The sequence below is a fragment of the Macaca mulatta genome, chromosome 9 (assembly GCF_049350105.2).
Source record: "Macaca mulatta isolate MMU2019108-1 chromosome 9, T2T-MMU8v2.0, whole genome shotgun sequence".
Taxonomy (NCBI): domain Eukaryota; kingdom Metazoa; phylum Chordata; class Mammalia; order Primates; family Cercopithecidae; genus Macaca; species Macaca mulatta.
This window is the reverse complement of record NC_133414.1, coordinates 8957761-8985642: the sequence shown is the minus strand read 5'-3', so window position 1 is coordinate 8985642 and position 27882 is coordinate 8957761. Positions and strand designations below refer to the sequence as shown.

At 42.3% G+C, this 27882-nt stretch overlaps 1 long non-coding RNA gene across 2 annotated transcripts; it reads left to right on the top strand.

Moving 5' to 3' along the window:
• The first annotated feature begins 243 nt into the window (after positions 1-243).
• LOC144331071 (uncharacterized) lies at positions 244-27882 on the top strand. 2 transcript variants are annotated; one of them, XR_013397916.1, is made up of 5 exons: positions 244-529; positions 2691-2884; positions 4338-4442; positions 4756-4885; positions 25597-27882. It is a non-coding gene; the product is annotated as an uncharacterized LOC144331071 (long non-coding RNA). The 2 variants fall into 2 exon arrangements; XR_013397917.1 differs by lacking the exon at positions 25597-27882 and having other exon boundaries at positions 244-2597; positions 4756-5747.

The following is a 27882-nucleotide window of genomic DNA, read 5'->3' as shown; positions in this document are numbered from 1 at the left end:
GAAGGAGCATTCTGGGCAGCACGTGGTCCCAGGCTGTAGGTGTCTGCAGCGCTCAGGAAAAGCCCCGATGCTCCCCAGCGGCTGCACCTGCTCCCTCGGGAAGGAGTCTCTCTTTTTGTTCCTCTTTCAGTTTCTGAAGAGAACAGAACATTTGTGCCATCTGGTTTGGGTCGTTATTTAAACCCAGTTTCATTTCTGTTTATAAAGGTATTAAACGCTCCAGGCTATATTTGAAACAGTTTCAGGATCAGCATGACTTGTACTGTTTCTGGCTTACCCCGAGAGGTTGCTGTTCTCAGTGACTATCTAAGCTGAAGCACATGTAGGATTTGAAGAGACTGATTCAGGCTTTGTGAGTGGCTGCGACCACGCTCTATGTGTGTGTGTGTGGACACCGCCTAAGTGTGTTCATTTCAGCTGCAGCAAGAGTTGTGTTACAAGGATAGCATAGGCAGCCCTGCGTATTTCAAGAGTGATGCATGAAGTGTGAAACAGATCTTTAACGCTGTGTGAAGCAGGCTCTTTTAAGGTCAACCAGACTGTTTCTGGGGAAAAAGAAACTATTGCCTAACCTTTCAGGTCATGGAGACCTAAGTTTTTGTATCTTTCTCACAGTTTTACAGTTTTAGCACCTACATTTAGGTCTTTGATCCCTTTTGTGTTCATTTTTATGGATAGTGAGAAGTAGGGGTTCAAATCCATTTTTTTTTTTTTTTGCATCTAGATATTCAGTTGTCCCAGAATCATTTGTTGAAAAAGCTCTTCTTTCCCCCATTGAATTGTCTTAGCACATTCTTCAGACATTACCCAACCACAAATGTAAGGATTTATTTTTGGACACTCAGTTCTATTTAACCGATCTAAATCTCTATCCTTATGGAAGTACCACTCTGTCTTGATTATTGTAGCTTTGTAGCAAGTTTTAAAATTGGGAAGTGTGAGTCTTCCCACTTTGTTCTTCTTCTTTCAAAGTTGTTTTAGTTATTTTGGGCCCTTTGCATTTCTATGTGAATTTTGGGATCAGCTTGTCCGTTTTTGCAAAAAGGGGGAACAAAAGGGCAGTTGGGATCTTAATAAAGATTGTGTTGAAGACTTAGGGAATATTGCCATCATCACAGTATTAATTCTTCTGGTCCATGAATGCAGGATTTCTTTCCACTTATTTAGGTCATCTTTAATATATCTGAACACTGTTCTGCAGTTTTTAGTGCACAGTTTTATATTTCTTTTGTTAAATTATCCTAAGTATATTTTATGCTACTGTAAATGGAATTGTTTTCTTATTTTAATTTTCAGATGAAAATAAGAAAATGATCGGTCATCATCTTCAGTCATCATCTTGGATAGTGGGATTATGCTTGACTTTCCTAAGTTTTCTTTTTAAATCTGCATTCTTCTTCTTTTTTCTTTTTTCTTTTGAGATGGAGTCTTACCCTGTCGCCCAAACTGGAGTTCATTGCTAGTGTATAGAAATACAGTTGATTTTTGTATATTGATTTTGTACCCTATGACCTTGCTAAATTCATTTGTTAGCTTTCTGTGGATTCTTCAGGATTTTCTGTATTCAAGTTCATGTCACCTGTGAATAGATTATTTTACTTCCTTTCCAATCTGGATGCCTTTTCTTTCTTTTCCTTGCCTGATTACCCTGGCCAAACCCTCCAATGTAAGGAGAAGTCATGAGAGCAGATATCCTCATCTGGTTCCTGATGTTAGGGGGAAGTATTTCATCTTTTACCTTTAACGATGTTAGTTGTGAGTTTTTGCTTGATGCCTTTAACTGTATCAGGTTGTGGAAATTCCCTTGTATCCCCAGTCTGTTGAGTGTTTTTATCATGAAAGGGTGTTGGATTTTGTCAAATGCTTTTTTCTGCATCTCTTGAAATGGTCATGTGGTTTTTGTCCTTTATTAATATACAGATAGGTGTATTACCTTGATTAATTTTCATATTCAAACCAGCCTAGCGTTCCTCCTGAGAACTTCCATGTCTCGTGTACAACTTTCATTTTACAATGACCCCCTCTTGCTGTTGGGGCCACACCACCTTACGACTTGCCCAGTTCAGGATAGCAATTCTGACTGCATAATCGCTTGATATGTCTTGACCAGATGCTTGGTTTTGACCAGAGCTGAGTGGCACACCTGGGGTGCTTTGTGAATGATGTGTGGTTCTTTGTGGGAGCTTGCATGGCCTTGTTGTAGAACTCTAAGGGTTTTCATAGTGACTCTCCTATAGGGGCTTGTCAGAAAGTCCATATGGTTCCTTTTTCTACCACAGATAACTCTAGGACTGTGAGAGCTGCTAGGTATAGGGGGGCAGGCATCGGGCTGTTTGTACGGCAGCCTGGACTTGCTACAGAATCCATTAACTAACTGCTCACCCCAGTCAGAGCCATCAGCCTTTTGTGTCTCTAGATACATAGATTCAAGCAGTATGACAAGCGTGGAATATGCTGCTTTCCACAGACCTGTCAAGCATTGCGCTTTGTTTTAATTGTACAATGTACAAAATGCAGTATCTTGATCTTCATTTTCGAGAGGATGCTGTAGTATGCCTCAGACCACTGGATTTCTAAAAACTCCCCAAATGAAGCAGGTACCTGAGTCTTTTAAGGGTTTGTCTCACATTTCCTGTAATGTAAGTTTCTCACTAAAGGACTCAGATCACTTACCACTGCTTTCTCATTAGGTCCAATTAGCATAGTGTCACCAATCTATGGATCCATGTGATTGATTATCTGTGGAATGTCCGGATGGTCCAGGACCCTTCAGATTATATTACAATGGAGAACAAGAAAATTAACCAAAACCTGGGCAAGACTGCAAATGTGTGCTACTATCCATCCCATATGAATGTGAACTTTGGATTCCCTTTATTGATGGGTATGAAAAGGAGTATGTTGGTCATATGTATAGCTGTGTACCACATGCCCAGGACTGTGTAATCTGCTCTAATAAACATACCACATCTGGCATAGCAGCTACCATTGAAGTTACAACCTGGTTAAGTTTGTGGGGATAACCCACTGACAGCTCCCTTTATCCATCTGGCTTTTGCAGAGGTCTGACTGGTGGATTAGACAGGAATGTGTTAGAAACCACTGATGTTGCACCATCCCCCTCCCCGCATCTTGACGATGGCACTAATCCATGCCATTCCCCCAGGACATGTTTGGATTCTAGGAGTGCTGGTCATGCACCCTTAGTATTCTCCTTCTCATCTAAAAATATACCCCCTGAGAATCTGAGCAGAACCAGGCATTCTGTCTCCCATGATAGAAGCTGCAGTCACTTTCCCCTTTTCCTTTTCGTAGAGATCACGTGTGATTTTGACAGCACGTTGCCTTTTTAAATAGCACCAGCTTCGGTCATCATCTCAGATAGTGGGATCATGCTTGACTTTCCTTTAAGTTTTCTTTTTAAATCTGCATTTTTTTTTTTTTTTGAGATAGAGTCTTGCTCTGTTGCCCAGGCTGGCATGCAATGGCACGATCTCGGCTCACTGTAACCTCCGCCTCCTAGATTCAAGTGATTCTCCTGCCTCAGCCTCCTGAGTAGCTGGAATTACAGGCACCCACCGTGCCTGGATAATCTTTGTGTTTTTAGTAGAGATGGGTTTCACCATGTTGGCCCAGACTGGTCTCGAACTTCTGACCTCAGGTGATACACCTGCCTTGGCCTCCCAAAGTGTTGGAATGACAGGCGTGAACCACCACGCCCACCCTAAATCTGCATTCTCAATATACTGAACACACCTAGCCAGGTTCAATATTGGCTTTATTATTTTGATGAGATAGCCCCATTCTGGGAAGTTTCTTGTTATTTCAACCTCATCCCAGTGGTTCTTTAATGGTCAGAAAATATGATAAGATAAAAATATGAAAAACATCATAAAATAAAAACTCATTTGTTCTATGTAAGTAATACATTTAAAATCTGTATTTTAAAAAATTCTGTATTAAGGCAATAAACATGTGTGTGTTGGGCTATGCCAGGCCTGCCACATACCTGATGACATAGTGTTGACTAGGCACCTGTGGCATAGTCAGGACTTGCCTGATGGCAGTGCCCTTTGGATTCTATCTCCTAAGCCTTTGCCCTGATTGTTTGCCCAAGTGGTGGTAAAATTAAGTGAAAGCAACATGAATTTGTCTAGGCTTGCTTCTTGCCAGTCTTCAAAACCTGGACCAGTCTTTATTGGACTGGCTTAGCTCAATAGAAAAAGATTCTCGACTTCACAGATAGAAATGGAAATTTAAAAAAAAAAATGAGATACCTATTTATGCCCATCAGACTGGCAATAATTTAAAAGTCTGTTAATACCTACTGTTGTCAGGGAATTAGGAGAACACTTATATGCTACTGCTTTTCAGAGAGCAATTGAAACACCTATTCAAGTTAGAGACCTACATACCCTGCAAACTGAGTGCTCCATTCCCAGGTGCATGTTCTAGCTAAATCTTCACATTTAGACCAGACAATATGTACAAGAATTTTTATAGCAGCAGGACTTTTTTTTTTTTTTTGAATAATGATAAATTGGAGAAAAAAAAAACACACAAAAAACACCTTGGAAATCTGTTAACCTGTTCGTGTAAGAAAGTGAATTAACTATAACTACATGTATCAATATGGAAAGGCCTCAAAATCATAATGTTGGATAAAAAAAGAAAGACTCAGAGAACTTTATTCCTTCCCTGTAACAACTTGCCACACATTTGGTGGCTTAAAATAACGAATTTATTCTCTCACAGTTCTGGAGGCCGGAGTCGGAAATCACTTTTACTGGGCACACACGGAGGTGTTCGAAGGGCTGCCCATGCCAGAGGCTCTTGGGGAGAATCTCTTCCTTGTCTGTTCCAGCTCTGCCTCCTCCTCTGCTGTGTGAGTAAAACCTCCCTCTGTCTCTTTGATAAGGATAAGGTGTATTTAGTGTCTAGTAGGACAATTCAGGAAATTCTTCCCATTTCAAGATCCCTAACTTGATCCCTTCTGCAAAGACCTGCTTCGCTCCCATCTGCAAAGACCATGTCTAGGTTCCAGGGATAAACTCTGATGCCTGTGGGTGGCTGTTATTCAGTTACTGACAGTGTGACATGATGAAAATGAAGTGTTAAAACATGGACTGCAATATTGTTTATTCCAGTAAATGGTGAGTGGTCCATCGTTCTCCAAGCCCTTTCTCTTCTTCTTCTCATGCTCTCTGGCATCTGGGAGAGTCCATGTGGCCTGGGTTAGGCTAACACATACCGGCAGAAGTGATGCGTGCAACTTCCGACAACCTAGGTGCACCTGTCTCGCCCTCCCTGGGAGCAGATCCATCCTCAAACCTGCAGACAAGGATAACGCCGTAGTGGGTACTGAGAAAAAAAAGAAAGAAGGAAACTAAAGGAATTTTGGAGCAGAAATACATTTCTATCTTATTCAAGCTGGTATATTTTGAGCTTCTGTTGCTACAACAGTTTCATCTTTATCCTAACGAATACCCATACATGTATTAGTAGAAATATAAAGGTGTCCAGGGAATAACGTCAGACTGAGGAGAATGGGGCTTGAGGGAAGACAGGTGGCAAGAGGATGTGTAAGTAATACGCAGTCATATCTGCAAAATGTTTTTGTTGTTAAGTTCAGTGGCAAACTAATGGATGTTCCTTATATCATTCCCTATGCTTTTTTCAATGTCTGATTTATTTTGCTTTAAAACTCTATACTAATGGTGGATGAGAAAATAAATGTTATAGAAGGGATAAATGATAACAAATTATTTGGATAAATTGTCACAGATGAAAGGCTATTTGACTGCACTGAGCTTTTTCTGGAACACTACTTGCTTCATAGGATGATGATAATGAATCGTGTGTATTAGATTTTTCCCAGGGGATCAAGGGTGAGAATTTGCCCTGCGGGGAATAATGTGCTCTAAATCCATATATTTCCTACACTTTTAGATACAAAGACCTTCAGGCAAAGAAACACCTCTGACATCAAGATCAGGAAGTCACAGAGAGTACTTGGGTACACATTTAGAAGTTTCAAGGATTTTCTGTTCATTTATTAAAGCTTAACATTTGCTGTACAAGTTTGCAACAGGCCAAGGTTAAGTGAAGAATGAAAATAATGTTTAACTCCATTACAAACGAGGAGGCTTTTGATACAGACTTCATAATGTTCTTTGAGGGAACAAGCATATGAGGTTTGTACATTGAATGGATGTTCTAGATTGAGCAAAATATCCTCTACCCAGTCTCCTGCAGAGAGTGTGGGTGAAATAGAAATGTATTTCTGGATAGAAAGAGCAATGTATTGCGTGCATTCTCAGGAAGTCTAGCTGAAGAAAACCTTAAGATTTCTGGTTGTTGCTATACCCTAGACACCAACATGAATGCTTAGCATAAAGGTAAAGGTACCTCAAGGCCCAAGATTAAAAATTCCATTGGGCATAACTCAGTGCTCTGAAAATCTAGATTTCTCTAATACCAGAGGGTAAGAGCCAAGGAGGAGCTCATCCTGCCCATCCCTGCCTTCCTCTATCCCTGGCACTCACACTGCAAGTTTGCTCTACTCTTAAACAAAATCACCTATGTTTCAAAATTTTTATTTTAAGTTCTGGGGTACATGTGTAGGACATGCAGTTTTGTTACATAGGTAAACGTGTGTCATGGTGGTTTGCTGCACCCATCAACCCGTCACCTAGGTATTAAACTGCACATGCAATAGCTATTTGTCCTAATGCTCTCCCTCCTGCCAACCCCCACTCCCTGACAGGTCCCACTGTATGATGTTCCCCTCCCTGTGTCCATGTGTTCTCATTGTTCAGCTCCCACTTATGAGTGAGAACATGCGGTGTTTGGTTTTCTGTTCCTGCGTTAGTTTGCTGAAGGTGATGTCTTCCAGCTCCATCCATGTTCCTGCAAAGGACATGATCTCATTCTTTTTTATGGCTGCATAGTATTCCATGGTGTATTTGCATCACATTTTCTTTATCCAGTCTATCACTGATGGGCATTTGGGTTGGTTCCATGTCTTTGCTGTTGTGAAGAGTGCTGCAATGAACATACGCCTATTTTGCTTTCAACCTGCATTATTTATAGTCTTGTTTTCAGCATTTTGGTAGGCGGTGCCTGATCTGCTCCTCTCCTCCCTTCTCTGAGTTGCCCTTTTCCTCAATTCTCTTTTACCAACCTTTCCTTTCGCCATCCCCTCTACTCTCCTTTTCTCTACACTTCCCCTGCTTCTTCTCTTGGCCTTGACTTCTGAATCCTATGACAATGCCGTGGAGAGTTTGGTAGAGAGAGGGGATCTACAAGTGGAAATGAGACACTGGAGAATAATCACAAGAAATGAAACAAATCTTCCGAACTCTCCCCAGCTGTGAGCCCCACACCATGGTTTCCACATGAGCATTCTCCCCACTTTCGGCTGCCTCCCTGACACGTTCCTTAGGAGACTTTTTCCAAGTCAAGGCTGCAGCTTCCAAAGTATTGAAGTACAAACCCAGCCCACTTCCAATAGATCATCCTCTACAGAAAATTGGTTTGTATCAGAATGTCCTTGGAATTCCTGTAATGCTTGTCTCCAGAGTCACTTAGCCAGCAATTTGGCTGTTTTTATTTTTTATTTTTCTGATACTCTGGTTGCATAAAGTTAAACAGGTCAAAATGTAATTTCTTTATATGAACAAGATATTCTATACTCTGATGAATAACTTGGTTTTATGTGAGCACTTAATTCCCAGTCCAGTGCTAAGTGTGTATCTCAGTTTTAACTTCTAAGGCAAACAGTGCAAGCCATCATCTTTTGAGTGGAAAGGAGGAAAAATATTTTAATGAATTAGTTCTTGTTCGGGCGCAGTGGCTCACTCCTGTAATCCCAGCAGTTTTGAAGTCCGAGGCAGGAGGATCGCTTGAGCTCAGGAGTTAAAGATCAGTCTGGGAAACATGGTGAAACCCTGTCTCTACACAAAAATTTAAAAATTAGTCAGGGAGGGAGATTGATTGTGTGCATTTGCAGCTGAGCTGCAATGAGTCCCAGCTTCTCAGGAGGCTGAGGTGGGAAGATCGTTTGAGCCTGGGAGGGTGAGGCTGCAGTGACTTAGGATTCTGCTACTGCACTCCAGTCTGGGCAATAGAGTGAGACTCTCCAAAAAAAAAAAAAAAAAAAAAAAGAAAGAAAGAATAAATAATGAATAAGTTCTTGAAAAGAGAGATGTAGCTGGGCATGGTGGCTCACATGCTTGTAATCCCAGCACTTTGGGAGGATAACACGTGTGCATCACCTGAGGTCAGGCATGGTAGTGGGTGCCTGTAATCCCAGCTACTTGAGAGGCTGAGACAGGAGAATTGCTTGAACCCAGGAGGCCGAGGTTGCAGTGAGCTGAGATTGCACCACTGCACTCCAGCCTGGGTTACAAGAGCAAAACTCTGTCAAAAAGAAAGAAAGACGAAAGAGAGAGAGAGAGAGAGAGGAAGGAAGGAAGGAAGAAAGGAAGGGAGGGAGGGAGGGAGGGAGAGAGAGAGAGGGAGGGGGAGAGAGAGAGAGAGAGAGAGAGAAAGAAAGAAAAAGAAAGAAAGAAAGCATGAAAGAAAGAAAGAAAGAAAGAAAGAAAGAAAGAAAGAAAGAAAGAAAGAAAGAAAGAAAGAAAGAAAGAAAGAAAGAGGAGATGTGAAGAATATGTTTGAGAATTTCTCATACATTCACGTCTGAAGGGAATCATTTTATTCATCCCTCTTTCATGGATGAAGACATTGAGGCCCAGGGGTGGTAAAATTTGCCCAGAGTAGCCTGTGAGTCTGTGGGATGTTCTGCCCCCATCTGGAGAGGAGGAGACACGCATAGCCCTCCACCACAAGCGGGATTCCAGACACTGATCCTGCCTCCACCACCCCAGTCTTCCGTCTGTCCCTCCTAGCATGGCAGTAATGTCCCCTGGAAAAATTTCCGTGAAAATCCCCTAAACCCAGCTTGTCTAACCTGTGACCCACGGGCCACGTGCAGCCCAGGATGGCTTTGAGTGCAGCTGAACACAAATTTGTAAACTTTCCTAAAACATGAATTTTTGGGCATTTACTTTTTCTCATTGGCTTTCATTAGTGTTAGTGTATTTTGTGTGTGACCCTAGACAATTCTTCTTCTCCCAATATGGCCAGGGAAGCCAAAAGACTGGACACCCCCACCCTAACCCCACAAAGTACCGGGGCACCCATACTTGGTGCCTTCTCATGCCTGTGGCCCACGTGGTACTTCGGGGCTGTTTACTTGCCAGCCTTACACTCTGAACTGTGAATTCTTCGTGGACAGGAATTTTCTTTTTCTTGAATTGCATGATGCAGGGCTCCCCATAGGGCCTGGCACCTCACAGATGCTGACCATGTATTTGTTGAAGGCTTGGATCCAGGTTCTCTGACCTCCCAGAGCAGGGCCCTTGCCTTTATGCCAGGACCCTCTAAGACCTGACAGTGCCCTTTCATTAAAGACAGTGCTTTCTTTCTCCTGGGTGGTTCGCAGGCAAGGAGATTGGTTGTCTGTTTTAAAGCTCTAGCCTTGCCTCAGTGGAGATAAAAACTCCACTGTGACTCTGCTGATGCTGTGAGCAGCTTAGAGAGTGTCAGAACCTCAGGCAGAGGGCTCGGGGCAGCTCAGTGTTACATGGTGTTCACATACTACATACTACATACTACATGCTACATGCTACATATTCCATGCTACTACCAAGAGTCACTGCCTCCAGAAACTCTTGCTGAGATACTCAGATGTAACTTTTTCCGTTACTCTTTGTGGAGAAGCAGACCATAAATAACTTAAAAATGTTATTCTAGGCCAGGCATGGTAGTTCACGCCTGTAATGCCAGCACTTCGGGAGGCCAAGGCAGGCGGATCAACTGAGGTCAGGAATACGAGACCAGCCTGGACAACATGATGAAACCCCGTCTCTACTAAAAATACAAAATTACCCAGGAGTGGTGGTGGGCTCTTATAATCCCAGCTACCTGGGAGGCTGAGGCAGGAGAATCACTTGAACCTGGGAGGTGGAGGTTGCAGTGAGCTAAGACGGCACCATTGCACTCCAGCCTGGGCAACAAGGGTGAAACTCTGTCTCAAAAAAAAAAATTATATGTATCTATATATGTATATAATTCTACTTGGTAGAACACTGGAAATCATCTGCTATTTTCTGGCATTTTATCTATGTCAGCTACTTATCCTAAATTGTGATGTCAATGGACTAATTTTTGATGAAATTTATTTATTTATTTTTTATGAGACAGAGTCTTGCTCTGTCGCTGAGGCTGGAGTGCAGTGGCGCGATCTCGGCTCACTGCAACCTCTGCCTCTCGGGTTCAAGCAATTCTCCTGCCTCAGCCTCCTGAGTAGCTGGGACTACAGGCATGTGCCACCACGCCCAACTAATTTTTGTGTTTTTAGTAGAGAGGGGGTTTCACCATGTTGGGCAGGATGATCCAGATCTCTTGACCTTGTGATCTACCTGCCTCGGCCTCCCAAAGTGCTGGGATTACAGGAGTGAGCCACTGCGCCTGGCTGGTGAAATGTATTATTAAAGTGGCTTCTCCCTTATCCTTCCTAGTCTTTAAATGTCTCTGTGTAATATTTTACTGTGTTTAGGTTTCTCAAAACATTTTAGAACCTGAAAATTCCTCTGCAATTATCTAAGCTTCCTGTATGCAAGAGGAAACTGAGACACGGGACGCTTCAGGGTCGGCTGCGTCTCTGCCCACCGGCCTTGCCTGCCTGCTGCCTCTTGCCTCTGCTCTCCCCAGCACCCACACTGCTGCGATGTGTCACTTAGCCTGGGACTCTGCATTCTAATTATTGCAAATTAGTAATCCACACGGAATGCCACACCTAACTATATCAATGTTATCAATGTGTTCTACGTGTAATTATTAAGAACGTCTCTTTTTTCCTTCCTTCCTTCCCTCCTTCCTTCCTTCCTTCCTTCCTTCCTTCCTTCCTTCCTTCCTTCCTTCCTTCCTTCTTGCTTCCTCCCTTCCTCCCTTCTTCCGTCCCTTCCCTCCCCTCCCTCCCTCCCTTTCTTCTTTCCTTTTTGAGACTGGGTCTCTGTCTGTCACCCGGGCTGGAGTGCAATAGCGTGCTCATAACCCACTGTAACCTCGAGATCTTGGGCTCAAGTGATTCTCCTACCTTGGCCTCCTGAGTAGCTGGGACTACAGGTGTGCACCGCCATACTTGGCTAATATTTTTTACTTTGTGGTAGAGACAGAGTCTGTTGCCCAGTCTGTTCTTGAACTGCTGGGCTCAAGTGAGCCTCTCATCTCGGCCTCCTAAAGTGCTGGGTTTACAGGCATGAGACACCACACTTAGCCAGAATATATTGTTTTCTGACTGGCTTAGGTAAGAGAGTAATTACTTTTTTTGTTGTTTGTTTCTTCAGGGCTGTGGTACTGGGCTGCCTTTATTCCAAAAACAATAAAAAGGCAACTATGACGATACAGCAATTGATGGCTCATTCTCTTCAATTTAATCCACTGTGAATGAGTCTCCGCTATGTTCCAGGTGCTGTGATGGCTCCTTAGGGCTACAGAAGTGGCTGGAAGCGGATTTTATTGTTGACAAAGCGACTAATAAGCTCTCTTTGCCCTTCCCCATGGTACTACCATTCAGCTCATGCCATGAAGCTAATTTTTCCAAAACAAAATGGAAGATAGCACCTAAAAGTGGGAGGACATATTGTAGTAGAGGAAGGCCGGGCTGGGCACACCTATTGTCTCTGCCCACCCAGCCTGGAGGGGTGTTCACGGTTTGAAACACACCACAGTTGTGGAATACTGCCCTTGCAGCCGGTTCACTGAAGCTGAGTTTTCCCATTTGTCCTTGAAGTTAAAATTCAATGAAAGCATTCTCATTGTATCAGAGTCACATTTTCCATGGGGAGCAGCTCAGCCAGGTGATGTCTGACGTCACCAAATAACCAAAACGGGGACAATTGCATTTAGCTGGTCACAGAGATAGATCCCTAAGGTTATGTCAATACCACTCCAAGTTCTCAAAGCTCCCAAGAGGCAGGAATCTAAGCGCAATAAACCACCAAGACCTTGTCTGGACTTGCAGGAGAGAACTGAGGGGCTGCCTGAAGCTCTCTGTTCAGCGCCTCGGATGATCTTAGGATGGTGAGGGTCAGTGACACTGCGAGCCATGAGTCCTTTGACAGTGGGTCCGTGGCCTGCCCTGCTGAATGGCAGGCGTATGGCCACCTTCCTGAAGATCGCAAATTGGAAACGGGGCGAGTCTCCATGATAACATCTAGGTTACAGCATTGTAAAATGCCCCCAATTATCTTAACAAATGGAACTTGGTGGGAATGATTTACGAGGACATGATCTCATAGGGAAGAGAGAGATCCAGCAATAGGAACGAGCTATGCCTTGTCCTTGGGAAACCCCACCCCGGTTCTGGGGTGTTAGGTTGCTATGGAATGGCAAGGTTTGATTGCTGTTGATATAAGGAAAGTCTGACCCAGGACTAAAGGAGTAAAGTAGAGAAAACGCAATAAGCAACCATCCCAGAAAACCGATGCTCATAAAAATGCTTGTTACTGGACACTGATTTTGGCTTCATATTGACTACAAGGGGACCTAAACCAGTCAGTAAAATGGTGCTAGCCGCTTTGTTGTTCCCTGCATTTATTTGATAAATATTTATTGAATGCATATGGTGTGAAGCGTTGTTCTAAACTCTGGCTATAACAAAGTAGAAAAAGGAAAATCCCTGATCTCATTGAGTTTGCTAAATAAATATAAATTCATTTTGACCTTGGCCTGTTTTTATGTTAGTCTAGCAAGTGTTCCTGGGATGGAATGAAGTACAACATGGATATGGTATATCAGTTTATATCCTGCAGACTGATGGATTAGAGAACTTTCTAAAATATATCCAGAGTACCACTGAAAGTTACACATCTGTTTTTTGGTAAATGAAAATCAAGTTACAATACCATTTATACAACGTGATCTCATTTTGCTAAACTATATATACACAGAGGGGGGAAAAAGCACCAAAAGGCTGTACACTTAAATTTTTAAAACTGCCATGGGATAATGGGGACATTTTATTTTTCTCTTTGGGTTTGTCTCTGTTTTCCAAGTTTAATGTGCTGAACGGGCTTTGCTTCTAACCAGAAAACACTCTTTAAAGACTGTATTTTTTGCTCATTAATTAAGAAATGATATTTAGCATTTGTAAAAAATTTTGGAATTATTACTTATTCCTTGCCGGTTCCCTCAAATATTAGATAAGTAAGGTGACCCTGATTTGCTGGTTCATGCACTAGAACCATGAACAGAACTGGAACTTATAAACCTAAAAATATTAGGCTGCCCACGTGATTCATTCAACTGCATTCTTCCCATAGGAGTGAAATGAATGCTAACTCCCTTCTCTTGCAAAGGCAGGGCACTGTGCAAGGGTTGGGGTTTCAGTCATTTATTCGGGAAGTGATCCTGACAAGTACAGTGAAGGAGTGGGATGGAAGGTGGGAAGGAAAGCAAGGAAGTGGGGATTTCCACTCTGAACCACTGGGCGCAGTCCTGCTGTGGAGCAAACATGCAGAGAGTATCTGACAACCATCTCCCCGCAGCAGGGAAGCTGAGATATTATATATCCACCAACCTCCATCCCTTGTTGGTTGGGGGTTGCTCCTAAAGGGATTAATTCCTTAGCATTTCCTGTGTGTCCCATGTGCAGGATAAACAATCTTCTATGGCCAGAGAGAGACCTATGGTATATAAGACTTTGACATCATAATAGAAATAGGCATCTATCCTAAGCCTCATTTATTAAAACAAACAAACAAACAAACAAAAAAAACCACAGAGTGATGATTGCCTATCAGGTACATGAAACTGTGATCTGTGACCATGTTAAATGGAGAACCCTACCACAGGAAGAGACCCAGTCCTTGAGAAGGGCCTTCAGCCGCAGACTGAAGCTGCAGGAGACCTCTTAGGTGAACTAAAGGGACGTGAGTTAGAGACGCTGCTGTAACAAATACCTCTAAAGGCTGGGTGCAGTTGCTCACACATGTAATGCCAGCACTTTGGGAGGCCGAGGTGGGCCGATCCCTTGAGGTCAGGAGTTTGAGTCCAGTTGGCCAACATGGGGAAACCCCATCTCTACTAAAAATACGAAAATTAGCTGGGTGTGGTGGCGGGCGCCTGTAATCCCAGCTACTCAGGAGGCTGAGGCAGGAGAATCACTTGAACCCGGGAGGCAGAGGTTGCAGTGAGCTGAGGTCGTGCCACTGCGCTCCAGCCTGGGTGACAGAGCGAGACTCTGTCTCAAAACAAAACAAACCTCTAAAGTTGCGGTTTCTTAACATCATAACATTTTCTTTTTTGCTCTTATAGACTGTTTTGCAGGTCACGCAATTTTGCAAGACAGCGCTTCCTCAAACTGTGTCTATGTTCTCCTACCTCAGGGCCCTCTGCTTCTTAGACAGCAGGGAAAAGAGGCTGTGGAAGGATTTGGGTTTAAGTAGTTTAAAGGATGAGGACACAGCGTGGGATATTGTGTGGCCCAGCCTGGTAGTGAGGATGCCACTTAGACACATATTCCATTTCCCAAAGCTTATTCATGAGTCTGCAACTAACTACACAGGAAGTCTGGCCTTCCCACATGCTCAGGGAGAGGAGAAGGAAGTTGGGGAGCCTGTAGCAGTACTCTGAGGGGCTCCCTGTTTCCTTGTCTGAATGCACGGAATATCTGGTACTTACTGGATACTATATTGTTTAGAAAATGAGTTTGAGGCCAGGTGTGGTGGCTCAGGCCTGTAATCCCAGCACTCTGGGAGGCCGAGGCAGGCAGATCATGAGGTCAGGAGATCGAGACTATCCTGGCTAACACGGTGAAACCCCGTCTCTACTAAAAAATACAAAAAATTAGCTAGGCGTGGTGGTGGATGCCTGTAGTCTCAGCTACTTGGGACGCTGAGGCAGGAGAATCCCTTGAACTCAGAGGCAGAGGTTGCTGTGAGCTGAGATCGCACCACTGCACTCCAGCCTGGGCAACAGAGCGAGGCTCCGTCTCAAAAAGTAAATAAATAAGTAAATAAATAAATAAATAAATAAAATAAAAATAAAAAGAGTTTGAGTTTTTTATGTAGCCGATTTCAGGTGCAAATGGTTCATATTGAGGCACATAGAAAGACACCATGGTACACAGCAGCACATGCTTCTGGCTGAGAATCAGAACAACCGAGACCGAATTCTGACCTGCTCTCAACCGAGTATGTGATTTGGGACATGATAGCCTCTTGATCTGAAAAATAATAAAGTCTCTTTTGTTATCACAGTTAAGTGATGATTGTTAAATATTTTTAAAAGAATATATATTTTTACATGTGTATACGACATGCATGCCAGCGTAAGAAGCTACTCACATATTACAAGGCCAGGTGCGGTTAGACCTGGGACTAGGATGTGCACTTCTGAGCATTCTGTTGTCTTGTTGAACTCCTTTTTCCGTCTATCAATCTTTGCATTATCTTTCTCCTGCCTCGGAAAAGCAGTGCGTTAGTGCCGTGGATCTCTGACTGGCCAGGCAGGTGTGTGTCGTCAGGGGTGAGTGGGTGCTGGCAGCAGCTGTGGGTGAAATCCCATTCTAGGTAGACTGGCGTAAAAGAAAGAACACAGGTCTTGTTGTGAAACCCAAAGAAATCACAGCCCTGTAGTCAATCTTGTCTCACCCGCAGGCCATAAGCGTTGCTGAGTTCTACTGTTTCTAGGGCAAGAGGGGCTTTGGACTGTTTAGTAGACACCTGAGACCAGTAAAGTGCATACCAACTAGAAGACTGCATTTTCTAGCTAACAAAACAGCGCCCAGGGCCAAAGCACAGGGAAGTCTTGTTTCAGCAAGGTCTGCACAGTCAAAGAAGTAGAGCGAAGGACCATGATTTCGGGAAACTCAGCTGAAAGCATCAGAGATTATTACAGAAACAGCTTATCCATCCACAGCCTTATTTATTTCAGAAAAAAAGACTGGATGATGGTTTCCTATTGGGTACATGAAACAATGGCCATGTTAAATGGTTTTGGTGACTTTTTTTATTCTTCATTTACGTATTCATTTTTCTGAGAATTACTGATTTACTGGTTACAGATCAGAATTTATGTCAGACATTGGGTCACCTCTCCTGGCTGCTTCTATCCGGTCAGAGGAAGCCTATTAGGTCCTGCCGGACCAAAAGAATGGCTGTCACGTGTTCACCTGGATTGTTCCGAGTAACTTGATAAAACAATGACCCATTGGACTCCTATCTCCAGAGACACTGTTTTCTGAATTAAAGCAATAATAGTGAAAACTAAGTTTCTGTCTTTTAGGCAATGCAAATGACCGAAATATGCAATGATTTCCCGTAACTAAACAAGAGGTCATGAGATCCAATGAGGAATAAAAAGCTGAGATAGATGTAGCACGTGCTAAGTGCTCTTCTAAACATTTCACATACATTAACTCATTATGTCTCCCAACTGCACTATAGGGTAAGTACTATTATCGTTTCCATTGCATAGAAATGGAAATAGGTGAGACCAGGTAATTTTCCTGGAGAAACTACTTAATCTTCCTATATTAATAAATTGCCATTTCATGTTATTGCATTGAAAAGAGCACTACCTAAAAGGGAATGATAATTTTTTTTTCACCAAAGCATTGAAAAGTTTGGAGTAATGAAATTTGATCAAAAGTATACAGAGACTCTAGTCAGATCACACTGGTTGATATACAGGAAGACTTTTTGTTTACTCTTTTAATCGATAAATACAATAATTATCTACCCTGTACTGGCGTCTGACATGCAAGGACGAATATGCTTCAAGGAGCTGTTAGGCAGTGGGGGAAAAAAAGATCTGTAAATGGACACTTAACGGCTGGGTGTGGTGGCTCACACACCTGTTACCCCTGCACCCTGCATTTTGGGAGGCTAGCGGCGAAGATGGCCTGAGCCCAGGAGTTTGAGACCAGCCTGGGCAACATAGCAAGACTTCATCTCTATTATTTGTTTACCATGAAATAGAATAAAAGCTACAAATAAAGTATGTGGAAGGTAGGGAAGGGCAAGGTGGAGGATTGATAGTAATAGCTGGCACTTATCACTTATTCTGGGTTAATCCTTTCAACCCTTACAAAGCGTCTATGATGCAGGTACTATGATTATCCCATCTTAAGACACAAGGAAACTGAGGTAGTGAGGGGTTCAATAGTAGGTCCAGGGCCCCCAGGAGAGGCAATCCACCGTGGTCCTGAGTGTCTCTTCCTCGTCCTGTGGGTGTGCATGTCCGATGGCCCATTTTCTGGGCTGTGTCTTGGGGTTGCAGCAAGCAACCTTGAAGGATGAGGTAGTGTTTTTCCCTGGACAAAGAGAAGGCTTTTTCTTTCACTTTAAAGAAATTTTATTTTTATAGATTTGGGGGTACATGTGCCGCTTTGTTACATGGATATATTATGTAATGCAAGGTTTGAGTTTCTAGAGTACTCATCACCCAAATAGTGAACATTGTACCCAATAGGTAATTTTTCAGCCCTCATCTCCCCTCCTGCCCTCCTCTCTTTTGGGATCCTCAACATCTATTATTTACCTCTGTGTACTCATGTGTACCTCTTGTGTAGCTCCCACTTATAAGTGATAACATTCAATATTTGATTTTCTGATTCTGAGTTATTTCACTGAGGACAATGGCCTTCAGCTCCAACCATATTGCTTTGAAAGACATGATCTTGTTCTTTTTTATGGCTGCATAGTATTCCATGGTGTATATGTACCACATTTTCCTTTTCTTAAAATTTTAAGTTCAAAGGTATATGTGCAGGTTTGTTACATAAGTAAACTTTTGTTATGGGAGTTTGCTGTACAGATTATTTCATTAAGTCTAGTATCCATTAGTTATTTTTCCTGATCCTCTCGCTCCTCCAGCCTTCCACCCTCCAATAGGCCCCAGTGTCTATTGTTATCCTCGTTGTGTCCATATGTTCTCATCTCTTGGCTCCTGCTTATAAGTGAGAATGTGCAGTATTTGATTTTCTGTTCCTGCATTAGTTTGCTGAGGATAATGACCTCCAGCTCCAGCTCCCTTTGCAGGGACATGATCTCATTATTCTTTATGGCTGCATAGTATTCCATGGTGTGAATTATACCACATTTTCTTTATCCAGTCTATTATTGATGGGCATTTATAATTCATCCATGGACTTAGGTCGATTCCATATCTTTGCTGTTGTGAATAGTGCCGCAATACACATATGAGAGAAAGTGTCTTTTTGATATAATGATTTCTTTTCCTTTGGGTAGCTACCCAGCAGTGAGATTGCCAGGTTGAACGGCAGTTCTGTTTTTAGTTCTTTGAGGAATCTCCACCCTGTTTTCCACAGAGGTTGTACTAATTTGCATTCCCACCAACAGTGTATGAGTGTTCCCCTTTCTCCACAGGGAAAGCTTTTTATTCCACTTCTTATAAAAGGGATGATTTCCCAAGCTCAAGCTCAGGGTTCCTCTCCTGTCAGGTGACTGGCCTTGCATGCAGGCATCCACGAGGAGCCGTCTGCATCACCACCCTAAGACTTGGGGGCACAGGGAATCAGCAACCATGTAGCTCTGTCTACTGCTCTGGTTGTGATTCACAAAGTCCTTTCTCTCTGACCCAGGAGTTCCATGACTTCTGCCAGCACCTGTGAAACAGCAACAGCGAACTAGATAGCTTGGATGTGACCTAAAACCTCAAACTCTGCACAGTTCCCATTTCTATGCAATGGGAACGATAATAGTACCTACCCTATAGCGCGGTTGGGAGAAATAATGAGTTAATGTATGTGAAATGTTTAGCACGTGCTACATCTATCTCAGCTTTTTATTCCTCATTGGATCTCATGACCTCTTGTTTAGTTATGGGAAATCATTGCATATTTCGGTCATTTGCATTGCCTAAAAGACAGAAACTTAGTTTTCACTATTACTGCTTTAACTCTGCATATAGCTAGTAAGTGGTGGAACCTGACTTTGAACCTGGACAGTTTGGCTTAGAAACCCACCATCTTTAACACTACTAATAAGGCATCAAAGATAGGCAACTAACTTCCTGGCAGAGTAAAGTCAGATTTTTAAAGACAATGAGGTGTTTGGAGGGAATTTTGAAGCGTGAATGGGGATTTAACAGAAGAATAAGGGAGAAAGGAAGTTCCAGGTACAGGCAGCGAGGTATACCAAGGCTGGAAGAAGCACCCAGATGTTCTGGACACTACAAGAAGGGAGTCGTAAGACTGCAGTGCCTGGTAGAATTTTGCTGGGGACTGGGGTGAGAGATGAGGCTGGAGAGACGGGCAGAGGCCAGAATAATATGGGTATGTGTGCCCACTTAGCTTGTAGAATGACTTAAAACTTATAGGCAAGTGGCTCGGTGCAGTGGCTCACGCCTGTAATCTCAGCACTTTGGGAGGCCGAGACGGGTGAATCACTTGAGGCCAGGAGTTCAAGACCAGCCAGGCCAACATGATGAAATCCCATCTCTACTAAAACTACAAAGATTAGCCAGATGTGGTGGCAGGCGCCTGTAATCCCAGCTACTCGAGAAGCTGAGGCAGGAGAAGCGCTTGAACCCAAAAGGCACAGATTGGGTTCAAGCGATTCTCCAGGCTGGGCGACAGAGTGAGACTCTGTCTCATGAAAAACAAACAAACAAAATTGTAGGCAAGAAAGTGACACTATCAGATTTGTGTTTTTGCAAGATCCCTTGGGAATGTTGTGCAAGACGGATTGGAGAAGTCAGGGAGATCAAGTTAGAAGCAATTGAAGTGATCAAGTAAGATGTAATGAGGGCCTGAACTTTGTAGCGTGTACAGTTTAAGTGCTGATATTTTAATGTAATGCATAATGATAGCAGTAATTAGCTTGCAATTACTCCAGCCAGAGATGCTGTATTTTTAATTCCCAAGTCTTGATCTTTTTACTTTATACGAGAAATAGGAGAAGGTCAACTGAGTAAAGTGATGGTATTTCTTTCAATTTAGACAGGAGAGACTAATGAGGAGAAGCTGGGTCTCTGCCACCCTAAGACTGAGGTAAGCACACATAACACTAAGACAGAGACTCTCTCTTTCTTCATTATGGCAAAGAAGAATGGAAAATGCTAATAGGAATTCCCATCCAAAACAGAGATTCTCGATCCTTTCTGAGCTCACCCCTCTTGGGCAGAGTATCATATCCCATAAGCACACATAAGTTGCTTTTTCTTCTTCTCTTTTTTTTTTTTTTTTTTGAGACAGAGTTTCGCTTTTTCGCTTTTGTTGCCCAGGCTGGAGTGCAATGGCGCAATCTTGGCTCACTGCAGCCTCCACCTCCAGGGTTTAAGAAATTCTCCTGCCTCAGCCTCCCGAGTAGCTGGGATTACAGGTGTGTGCTACCACACCCGGATAATTTTTTCTATGTTTAATAGAGACAGGGTTTCTCCATGTTGGTCAGGCTGGTCTTGAACTCCTGACCTCAGGTGATCCGCCCGCCTCAGCCTCCCAGAGTGCTGGGATTACAGGCGTTCTTCTTCTCCTTTTTAAGGAAAAACTCTGCTAACAACAAGGATCATCATGGACACAAGCTTAGGGGTATTGACAATGGTGTTGAGGATGGCGACTTTATCCGCTTTTGTTAGGAGATGCAGACATCTATTCTTGGTTCCCAGTGTTCACAGTCTTTAAGTGTAGTTACTGGAAATTGCAGTTTAAAGTATTGTTGGTGAAGATATGCTTCAATACACATGGTAGGCTTAGCAAAACAATCCACAATAAATAAAATTAATGATAATGAAACTAAACAAATTGTGATTTGTTAAAAAGCAATGATAGCAGCCACTGGAAAATTTAACTTGGGCAGGATACCCTAAATCGCCTAACATCCATTAACTCTTCCTCTTTCTTAAAAGAGCCCAGAGTTTATTGAGAAATATATTCTCCTCTATACAACCAAGCCTCTTAGGAGAGGCTAGCCTATCCCTAGTTCCAGGAGGTAGATTCTAGTTTGTCTGAATAACCCAATTTTTCTTGATGGTAACTGGCTTAGGAACGGGCAGGTGACAAAAGCTCTTCTGAATATTGCAGTGTCTAAACGTAATGCCTGGAAGTGCCTTATCTATCTTGCAAACTTGAGAGGCGCCAGCCTTAGGATAAAGCTGGTGTAGAGAGGAGAAAGGGCCAAGAGAGACCCAGAGAAACAGAGCTACTGTAACCTTGGACTTAAGTATTGTGTATGTGAAAGGAAGGTTTAAAAGCTGAAGGATGGATGCCCATCTTTAGACTAGCTCTTGGCAGAGGGTAGAGTCTAAAAAACATTTTAAAAAGCATTGCCCTGGGGCCAGGCACAGTGACTCACACCTGTAATCCCAGCACTTTGGGAGGCTGAGGTGAGTGGATCACCTGAGGTCAGGACTTCAAGACCAGCCTGGCCAACATGGTGAAACACTGTCTCTAATAAAACTACAAAAATTAGCCAGGTGTGGTGGTGGGTGCCTGTTATCCCAACTACTCAGGAGGCTGATACAGAAGAATCACTTGAACCTGGGAAGTGGAGGTTGCAGTGAGCCGAGATTGCGTCACTGCACTCCATCCTGGGTGACAGAGTGAAACTCTGTCTCAAAAAAAAAAAAAAAAAAAAAAAGCATTGCCCTGAAAATAACTGGTGACACCCCACCCCTGCAGAGTGGCTGGTGGGCAGTGTTTCCTATAGTAAGTATTCCCAGTAATAGCTACACTGCTATTTGTTGAACACAAGCTATAGAAAAAACACACTGCTAAATGATGACGACCAGGGGACAGGTTATTATAATTATGGCAATTTAGAAAAGATTCTCATAAACTTACCTTGGCTTAAAATGCAGAAAACAGTGAAAAGCCCTTTACTGGCCTTTTCTCAATTGCTCTATGTTGACTTTCACCCAGGACACCTGTCTACATTCTACATTAAACATTCGGACTATCTCATCAAAGCCAACAATCTGTTCTCCTTGAATTTTTATCAACCAGTGGGTGATATTCCATTCTTTCTTTGCATTATCACTGGAGAGAATTTGTGAAAATTTACATAATTTGAATTGGAAGACAGCTAGTCCTCATGTGCAATGAGGAAACAGTTGCCTGGAGGTCTGGGACCCTGGGAAGCCATCCAGTGCTCTTTTCCTCTGTTAAACTGTCTTCTTCTCTCTTTTTAACATTAAATGTCTGTGAAATGTCCCAAAATCTTAGGTGAGAAGCCATCCTGTCTAAAGGAATTATATTGTCAGTTCTTTCTGTTTGCGAGGCCTAGAGACTTTATCTTATTTCAGGTGATGACTCGTCATTTAAAAGGAAAAGAACAGAAAATAGAGGAATCAAGAAAGTATATCAGCAACTAAGCAGCCACTACTCAAGAGAAGAAAGAACAATGGCTTCTTATCAGTCAGGACACAGCACCAGCATTAACGATCCATCAGGAACTCCGGGGACCAGACATCATTTGTGCCCTCAGAATTGGACATCTGTCACTCCCTATGTATGATTGCCACACTGTGACTTTGTTTCTTTTATATCTGGTTTGCCCATCTGCTGCCTCTGAAAGAAGGTTTCACTATGCAGAAGTTCCCAGTAGTTCCCCCTTATCTGTGGGGGATACATTCCGAGACCCCCAGTGGATGCCTGAAACTACAGATAGTACTGAACCCTACATACATTCTGTTTTTTTTTTTTTTTTAAATCTGATAACCAAGACAGTTACTTTGTGACTAGCAGGCAGGTATCATAGACTGTGAATATGCTAGACAAAAGGATGACTCACATCCCAGGCGGGAAGCAGCAGGACAGTGTGGGATTTCATCCTACTACTCAGAACAGCACACAATTTGAATTCTATGAATTGTTTATTTCTGGAATTTTCCATTTTATATTTTCAGACTGCAGTGATTGTGGGTAATTGACACCTTGGAAAGCAAAACCGTGGATGAAGGGAGACTACTGTATATAGAATTCTAGGTTGATAGTGGTTTTTTCTCTTAGCACTTTAAAGTTATCATTTCATTGTCTTCTGACTTGCATCATTTCTGATGGAAAGTCAGTTGTCAGTTTCATTCTTGACACCATATTGTTTGATTGTTTTTACTCTTTTTTTAAACTCTGACTTAACTGGATAATTTCCATTGACCTGTGTTTAGGTTTGCTAATGCTTTCTTTCGAAAATTCAAACTGCTATTAATGTCATCCAGTGACTGTTTTATCACAGACATTGCATTTTATCATCCTAGAATTTCCATTTTGTCTTGTTTTTTAGAGTTCCTTTTTCTCTTCTGATATACCCCTATCTCTTACTCATTAGATCCACATTTTCCTATAAATTGGTTTAAAATGTATATGATAATTGCTTAAATATTCTTGCTGCTAGTTCCAATAACTGGGTTTAACTACGGACCTGTTTCTATTGACTATGTGTTCTTTTGGTTATTGGTGAGTATGTCTTGTATCTCTGCACCCCTCATAATTTTTTTATAACATCTTTTAGATATTATCAATATTTGAGTAGATGAGCTGCTATTTTAGCTATTTTTTAACTTACTTTGGATTCCCAGTTACATGAGAGGCTGAGGTGGGAGGATCATTTGAGCCCAGAAGGTTGAAGCTACAGTGAGCTATGGTTGTGCCACTGCACTCCAGCCTGGGCAACAGAATGAGACCCTGTCCTCCAAAAAAAAAAAAAAAAGGTCAAGGACCATGTGATTTTCATAAATAAAAAGAGTAGGTTATTACTATGTTATGGAATAGGACATTTAGCACTGTTTATTACTCATTTGTATTCATGGCAGACCACGTCACATTCCCTTTGAATATTCTTGGAATCCAAGCATTATGGGAATACATGGGTCTTTGTAGTTTTGCCCTGCATCTTTGCCCTTTCTTCATTGACACCTTTTGTCAGTTTGAGGTGGCGGTGGTGATGTGAAAGTGATTGGCCTAATTTGTTTTTGCAATTGGGATACTCCTATATTGCAATCCATGCATCCAGGCTGCATTATCATGTCTAGCTCAGCTGATTTTTTCTCCTCCTTGCAAATCTCTGTCTAGGCCAATCTTTCCATGCCTAGGTCAGAAACTCTTGTCAGAAATGGAAGCTGTCCTGGCTTTCTCTTTGCCAATGAAGGACTTAGTTCATTAAATCTTCTTTCGACTCCTGATCTTTGTTAACCCCATGGGAAAGTATGAGTTTTATTTTCTCTTTGTCTTGACGTTACCATGGGAACAAAAGGCTGTCATGCCCTTATGAAGTGAAAGTCTGAACCAAACATTTAAACTAAAAAAAAACCACACACACACACATAAAATCACTAGAAGAAAAATATGGAAGATTTTAAAAAAATAATCTTAGAACAAAAAAAGTGATTTCAGAGCAATATGCAAGTCTCAGAAACTATAAAAAAATTAATCAACCTCTATCTTTTTCTCCCTTTCTCCCTCTTTCTGTATGTATATGTTATATATATATTTATCTTAAACTTGGCCAGCCATGGTGACTCACGCCTGTAATCCCAGCACTTTGGGAGGCCAAAGTGGGTGGATCACCTGAGGTTAAGAGTTTGAGACCAGCCTGGCCAACATGGTAAAAATACAAAAATTAGTTGGGCATGGTGACATGCACCTGTAATCCCAGCTACTCTGGAGGCTGAGGCAGGAGAATTGCTTGAACCCAGAAGGTGGAGGTTGCAGTGAGCCGAGATTGCACCACTGCACTCTAGCCTCAGTGAGAGAGTGAGACCTCATCTCAAAAAATAAATAAATAAATAAATATATATCTTAAATTTGAATATGGTAAAATATAGTAAAGCCATATGACAAACTGAGAAAAATTTGCAATGCAAAAGATAAAGATTATCTTATAAAACCTATTAAGAGATTTTTATAAATAATAAAAAAGAAGGGACAAACGCAGGTAGGCAACATAAAAATCATTATATACAGAGTTCCAAGATGAAAAGATGTTCAGACATGCTGACAATTAAGAACTAAAAAAAAAAAAAAAAAAAAAAAAAGAACTACAAATGGAACTGAGACATGGTTTTTTACCAATCACCTTGACAAAGTTAGGTGCTAGCAAGGGCATGAGAAACCAACACTCACATGCATGGTAGATGAGACTGTAAATTAGCACAGCATCCTTGCAAGTGTTTGTTTCGTGTTTAGAGTGTTATTTGGTGATAGCTAACAAAATTAGAAAATGAATACACCCTTTGATCCAGCAATTTCAGTTTTAGGAATTTATTCTGCAGATATGCTGAAAATGCGCATAAAATTGCATGTAAAAGCAAAGCCATTGCCACACTGTTTGCCACAGCAAGAACAGTAACTGAAGATAACTTGAATATCCATAATGGAGGGCTGGTTAAAAATGTATAGCACATCATTTCAGTGGAGTACTCCAGAATTGGAAGGAAATGAATAGAGCTGTGTGTGCTGATACAGAGAGATTGTCGAGGTGTATCACCAGGCGTAAAAATCAAGACATAGAATAATATGGTTTCTATGTCCCTATTTGTATTGAAAAGCAGATCTATGTTGTGTGTCTGCAGGGACAGTATCTGGAAGATACACCAGGAACTTCTGAGGATAGGAACTAGGGCTCTGAGACAAACGGGGTTTGCTTTTCATTTTAAACTGTATTATTATTTGAATTTTTTAAAAAATCAAGGACTGGCCAGGTGCAATGGCTCATGCCTGTAATCTTAGCACTTTAGGAGGCAAAGGTGGGTGCACTTGAGCCCAGGAGTTTGAGACCAGCCTGGACAACATGGTAAGACTCTGTCTCTACAAAAAAAAAATAATAATAATAATAATGGGCACGATGGTGTGCACCTGTGGTCCCAGTTACTCAAGAGGTTGAGATGGGAGGATCACTTGAGCCCAGGAGGTTGAGGCTACAGCGAACCAGGATTGTGCCACTGCGCTCCAGCCTGGATGAGAGAGTGAGACCCTGTCCTCCAAAAAAAAGTCAAGGACCATGTGATTTTCCTAAATAGAGGGAGTAGGTTATCACTATGTTATAGAATAGGACAGTTAGCAATGTTTACTACTCACTGACTTATATTCATGGCAGACCACATCACATTGCTTTTGGATATTCATATTGAGCCTGTTCCAAAGCATTTCACATAGGAAACCCAATGTGTGAATCAATGAGCAAATGAAGCTATGAATTTATTGACAGTATTTGTGAGATACGCAAGTGTGCAGGGTCTTCTGATAACCTCAGAATGCGATCCAGTTAGCAAACCTCATTCTTAAAGCTGGCCAGATGACGACTTATTTTGCTGAGGTCGGCAAAAAAGCTAAGAGTTGTGAAGCCTTTGAAAAAGTGTCAATGAACTTTTGCTTTCAGGTAGGGCTGAGCTGTTGTTCTAGAAGGAAAAAGGATGTCTTGTCCTGTGAGAACAGGAACAGCGCGTGGAAATCAAGGAGCATGGCCCAGGGAACCAAGCCTGTGGGCTGTTGTTTTTGCTTCCTCATTAATGAGCATGGGCCTTCAATGCGCTCCTTTCCCTTGCTGGGATTCGTTTGTAAAATGTTGGCTGATGGCTAAGGGTGTTTATTCCTCTAAAATCACCTAATTAGAAGAGAAGAAAGGAAAGTACAAAACAAAATTAAATGTAAGCAGCACATTCCACATTTTAGACTTACTTAGATTCTTATGTTTCTACAATAATCCTAAATGCTAATTCACTTCCTCAGAGGTGTCTAGCCCAGGATGGGCTTTGATCATCCGTGGAATTGCTGGTTCCGTAAGCTTTGGTTACTTTGATGACTGGAGGTCTCTATAAGCTCAGAGACATGCATTAAATACATGTTTCTGGTTTTCCCCACATGGCCCATGGATAGATAGGTGCCTGTATTTATTTGGTGCCAAATTTCATCTCATTCATTTAGTTGGAGAAATAGTTATCTGATGGGTTCACTGGTGTAATCATTTAGAACTCCTGAATTTTAGCAAGAAGCTATAAGAAAGTCCAAGTTCTTTTTCTGGTTCCCCAGTGAGTCTGGGGAAGGCCATGACATTGTCAGAAAAGCCTTTCCGTATCTGTCTCCAAGGTTCCCGCACGGCACTGCTGAAAGGCCAATTTGCTGCGAATACGCATCGATCGTCTGATGCACGGGACTCTGCACTGGGGACACCGTGAAGATGAACCGTGGTTCATTCCAGGGGTTAGCTGAGTTCTGAAACTGGAAAGTGAACGACCATTTATCAGTAGGTGAAACAGAACTGTGCTGGAACACAGCCAGCGGGAGTTCAATTAGGCAGAGACAAATCGAGGGGGAAAGGAAGGGATGGCATTCTGCATGGGGCTCAGGCACCATCTCCTTAGAAACGGCTGCTGCAAAGCCACCGCAGTAAATGCTCTGCTGAGTCTGCCCCAGCCCCACCCGGTAGAGAAGCCACGGAGGGACAAAGCCCGGAAACCCAGGCAGCTCTCTCTGCCACAGAAAGTGAACTGGGAGCAGCAAGGCTGGTTTAAATACATCTTAGGACAGAAATAGGGAAGCTGCTTCTTGGGGAGCTGTTCTTGGCTTGTTTGTTTATTTGGCAAGAAATACAATGGAAAAAGCCTCGCCTATCAAACACAGAGGATGCTTTTATTAAGTCATCCTTCCTTTTCGTTGGATCAAATGGTTTTCAAAAATGGGATTTCTGATTCAACTAAATGATGTGGGGGAAACTTGGGAGCTTCCAACTAAGCTTATTTTTCTCTCGTCCTTTAAAATTCCCTCCCCCCACTTTTGGATGTTTTATAGTGTACCTAGTATAGTCATGCAATAGTGCATGGTCATTCTCTTTAAATAAATAATTATGAATTTAATGGTGA